Genomic DNA, 5,485 nt, shown 5'->3' with positions numbered 1-5,485 from the left:
GACCATGTATGAAATCCAAACATAAATACATTGATAGGAAGTTAGCAAGTCAAGTGTTTCTCACACTGCCCACTCATGGGTTAGTTACTGTTAAGATATTTACTACATCTGCATGCCACAAATACTATTGTTTGCTGCATTTTAAAAAATTGTCTCTTTTTATTCAACATCCTAAGGAAAAATATCTTTCTTTTTAAGATTTTAAGTAATCTCTCCACCCAGCATGGGGCTCAAACTCACGATGCCGAGATCAAGAGTTGCATGCTCTTCCAACTGAGTCAGCCAGGCATCCCAGTAAAAATATCTCTAAAATGTATAGGTTTTTATATATAAGTTATGACATGAATATATTCCTGTTAAAACAAAACAGTATTCATCTCAGTGCCACCTAATGTCATCGGCCTCATAGTTTTAACTCACTGGGAAATGTGTGGGCTTAAAGGTGTCAGGAAAATAATTGTTGGGGGCGTCTGGGTGGCTCAGTGGGTTAAAGCCTCTGCTTTTGGCTCAGGCCATGATTCCAGGGTCCTGGGATTGAGTCCTGCATTGGGCTCTCTGCCAGTGGGGAACCTGCTCCCCCCCCACACCCCGCGCCTGCCTCTCTGCCTACTTGTGATCTCTCTCTCTCTCTCTCTGTCAAATAAATAAAAATAAAATCTTAAAAAAAATAAGAAAGAAAATAATTGTTGGCCTCTCCATCCTACCCAGTCCCTCACCTAACACCACCTCAGTTGGAAAGCAAGTTAAATTAAGAGCTATTCCAGAACTCCGATCTCCCAATGGCCGGTTCAGTTACTTCTCTACCGGGTGAGTCTCATGCAGTCTCAGGAGTCACTTCCTAATCCTAAGGAAACTAACCCTGAGTTGTCGCTTTCCTTTGTCTCTGCCTTTCCCTGCAACAATCTTTACGTGGGACTGGTCTCAGTACCCTACCACCAGCACGGTTGCCTTCTCCACTAGTCCTTCCTGAAAGGTATGTCTTATAGGAAAAATGATGTTCCCTTTCCATTCTCTAGAAGCAGTGTCTTCCAAATGATGTACAGTATCCCATAACCATTGCCACTCTGCAGCTAATATACTGACACTTTTTTTTTTGCCTACTTGAAATTATATCCTATCCAAGTAAGTTATTCTTCTTTGGGTCAAAGCTATTGCTCTTTTGGTCAACACTTTTTCCACGTGTCCCATTTTTGCCATCAAAGTCTGTGCTGGGCAACAGTTGCTTATGGTAAAGTAGATAGGCCATTAAATTTTATAGGTCCAGGGTCAAATCTCAGTTTCTCAAAATTTCAATAAAAATGAGAAGTACCAAATAAGTCCATAAAAACAAAAGACTGATGGAGGAGAAAGGTTTTGAAGAAGGGTAAGTAGAAACTGGTCTGGAAGAACACAGAAAATAATGGAGATATAAGTTAATGAGAGAGGAAGTTAAGAATCAAGCTGATTTGTGATGGCTCAGGAATTAAGAGTCCTGGGAAAGGTAGATCTCAAATATCGGACTGGATGAGAGTCTGAGGAGTAAGCAGCAACTAGACTCCTACATCTCTGCCTCTTTTTTCTAGAGTTGGGAACCATCTCCTCCCAGTCCCAGAAGAGGCCTAGGCAACTAGAACTGAAAGCAGAGGATGGAAGGAAGAACCACCTACTAAATGGTGAGACCTTGGACACCTGCCTTTCCGTGTATGACTCAGAACCTGGCAGCTGGGCTTGTACCTCCCAGGCTCATTTTGGAAGATTCTTTTGTGGGAAACTGACCTTCCTAACTAAGGGCCACCTAGAATGAAACTGACCAGTAAGATCCACACACAACAGCATCCACAAGGTGACAAGTCCAGCCTGGGAAATGAGAGAATCTAATCAAGCTTCCCAGGGCCTCAAGTTTAAATATGAGCAGACGGTCAAGTGTGGCCAGTATTTGCTGAAAGCCTCTTCATGAGGGACCAGCTGACACACAAACACAAATACAATCCACAGAAGGTAACATGAGAACGTTAAAGAAAAAACTATAATTAATATCCTCAAAGAAATATGATATTGTTTTCTCGAATTTAGGCTGGGATACTATTTTGAGAAAAGCGATATTTAAAGTCAGTAAGTATACACTTGGATTTCTGAAAAAGATGTAAGAGCAGAAAAGAAAAATTAATAGAAGGGGTAGAAAATACATTGAGGATACTAGTCAGAAACTAGTTTCTAGCTAAAAGGGAAAGGAGATGCATTAGGGGAGAAGAGATAAGCAAAATGTATTGTTTTGACTCTGATGGAGTGCTAAATGACTCTACCCTTGAGTGCTAGAAGAACACATAATGGGGCTGAGGGCCTGTGGGTGTAGAGGGGCCAGTAAAGAATGGGGATTGTGTAGCCAGGGCAGGCTCTGTGGACAGAGTGGCTTTCAGGTGAAGACATAAAGGAATAGAGGAAGGTCACATATATATTTGGGGAAGGCAGTTCCAGGCAAGAGGACAGGCGCTGAATGGCAGCTGGGCTTCCCATGTTAAGAAACAGCAAGTAGGTTGGTGTGGCTGGAATGGAGGGGAGAGGCAGGAGAAGGTGAAGGTACGGAGGAACGCTCTTAGCCTTGTATGGAGATGTTATGAACCGAGCTTGATTTTTTTTCTTCCCTTAGGATCACTTGTTGTCCCCCTCCCCACACCAACAAGCTCCCTCAGTCATTTTTTTCAAGTAGAATTTGGTAGGCAGACTGTGTAATGCATTGTTGATGATCTCCAGCCAAAGGAGAAATTGAATATAGCCTGCCACTCTCTTTACTTCTTCTTAAAGGTATGTCTTTGGAGCTCTCTTCTTTGGTAGAATCTTATGTTTTTTTTTTGTTTTTTAATTTTCTTCCGTATCTTGCATCACATAGTTTTCCTACAGTTTTTCTGTTTTTAACAACTAATAACTAATAAGAAGCTGCAACTAAGTATTAGCCAGTAAGTATATTTTATTTAGTATCTGGGCTCAGTGCTTAAACAACAAACAAACATTTTCCCAATATATGATATAGCTGATTTCACACAATATTTCCCTTGAATATCTGGCTTCCATTGGATAATGGAATCTTTGGCAATACTGGACTTCTAATCCCACGGCTACTTAATTGGACATAAGTCACAGGGCTGTCCTTTGTTCTGAACATGCTCCCTCCAGTCCTGCTTTTCCTCCTGTCTCTAATTCCTGGGATGCTTTACTTATTCATATATTCTCTCCTAAAGACATTTGAGTTTTCCAACTCTATCCTAGATAGACTAGATTAAAATCTGAATCTCTCACATAACAAATTGGAACATTCTATGGTTTGAACATTCAGAGGAACATCCTAGAGAGACTCAATCTGAACTATTTTGAATGTCAGACCCCTTTATTGGAACAGAAAATTTTCTGGGGGAAACAGCCTCTTGTAGGGTTAATACCACAATGAGATATCACCTCATGTCTATTAGAATGGCTACTATCAAAAAGACAACAGATAATAAGTAGTGGTGGAGTTGTGGGGGGAAAGGAACCTCTTTTGGTGGGAATGTGCACTGGTTAACAACTATGAAAAACAGTATGGAGGTTCCTCAAGAAATTGAAAATGGAAGTATTGAAGGATCCACTTCTCTCTATCTACACAAAGGAAATGAAACCAGGATCTTGAAGAGATTTCTATACTCCCATGTTCGTTTTAACATTATTCACAATAGCCATGACAGGGAAACAAACTCAGTGTCCATGAATGGATAAAGTGTATGTACACAAAGGAATATTCTTCAGTCATGAGAAAGAAGGAAATCCTGCCATTGACATCCTTGAGGATGGACCTTAAGGGTATTATGCTAAGTGAGATAAGCCAGACAGAGGAAGATAAATACTATATGTATCACTTATATGTGGAATCTAAAATGACTGAACTAATAGAAAGGAAGAGTAGACTGGTGTTACCAGGAGCTGGGGGGGGGGGGTTGAGGGAAATGGGAAGGTGCTGGTGAAAGAGGATAAACTTTCCAGTTATAAGACAAGCTCTTGGCATCTAATGTACAGCTTGATGATCATAGTTGATAATATAGTATTACATACTTGAAAGTTGCTCAAAAGAATAGATCTCAAATATTTTCCCCACAAAAAAGAAATGGTATTGTGTGATGTGATGGAAGTGTTAGCTAATGGTGGTAATCATTTTGTAGTACGTGGATTTTTCAAATCAACATGTTGTAGACCTAAGATGATGTAATGCTATATGTCTATATCTCAATAAAGCTGTTAAATAGTACATCTTGAAATTGCAAAGACTTAACCCAACCAAGTCCTTCCCCACCCCCCGCGAATTCTGATGCTGTCTGTAGGACTCTCCAAGGCAATTAACTTGTACCTAGTTTTTCAGGAATCCCATCTTCCTACAACTAGTTATGCCTCTAGGGCAACAAGGGCAGTATAGCTTCAGCAGTGGATAAGGGATTCTTAAAAGTTATCAGACAAAATAGTACTCAGTTAATTTTGAACTTCAGATTAACAATGAATAACTTTTTCAGTATCAGTGTGTCCCAAATATTACACGGCACATACTTACCTAAAAATGTTTTAATTTACCCTAAGTTCAGATTTAACTGGGTATCCTGTATTTTTATTTGCTAAATCTAGCAATCCTAAATCAAACCTGCTTTTAGGTATCTAAGCCTAGAAGTGACACACTTCTTTTCCACTCACAACCCATTGCCTAGAACTAGTATGTGGTCCTAACCCAAGTCCAAAGGAGGTTGGGAATTTTGGAGAAATGGATTATTTGCTGAGCATTTTTGTATTTGTTCCATGGATTTAGGGAGAAATTAAAGATAGAAGTTTTAGGATGAAAAGAATATCTGATAACATTTAGTCCAAGTACTTACTTGTTTTACTGACAAGAGAACTAAACCCAGAGAAGTACAGGAATATTTCCATTTTATACTGCTAGTTAGTGACTGGGGGAGAATCCCACATGAACTGACTCACAGTCTACGATTCCCTCCATTATATGGCACGGTCTCTCCTGACCTTCTCTGAGAAGCTCATTTTCATAATAAATGCCAGAATAATATACACGTGTGGGAAACCTTCTCACTCTTAGTGCTCCCTTGTGACCGAGAAGCCAAACACAAAGACTAAAGAAGCTTGCCCTATAGTAGTATCCAAAATAATCTCTTGTCAGCACAATTAGAAGGGAAAAACTGTTGATGTGAAGTTACAGGCTATAGAAAGATGAAGGGAAACCTTTCAGTTCATATGAAAACATTTAACTTTTTCTTTTTTTTTTCTCCTTTTCCCCCCTTTTCCTAGGAAATCAGAGCCCCAGCTCCATTGCTGGAAATGCATTAAGTGACGGCCTAATCAGTGGCAAGAGATGGTCTGCGGTCTGCTTCCGTGAGTGACAAGCTGGCACTGAAGGCATTTAAGCTTCTTCCAGCCATTTCCCCCAGTTGATTGTAATGATTGTTGATTGTAATGATTTTTGAGCCATTCTATATTATGA

Source organism: Mustela lutreola, chromosome 12 (genome assembly GCF_030435805.1).
Source record: "Mustela lutreola isolate mMusLut2 chromosome 12, mMusLut2.pri, whole genome shotgun sequence".
Taxonomy (NCBI): Eukaryota; Metazoa; Chordata; class Mammalia; order Carnivora; family Mustelidae; genus Mustela; species Mustela lutreola.
Note: the sequence above shows the minus strand (reverse complement) of the source record.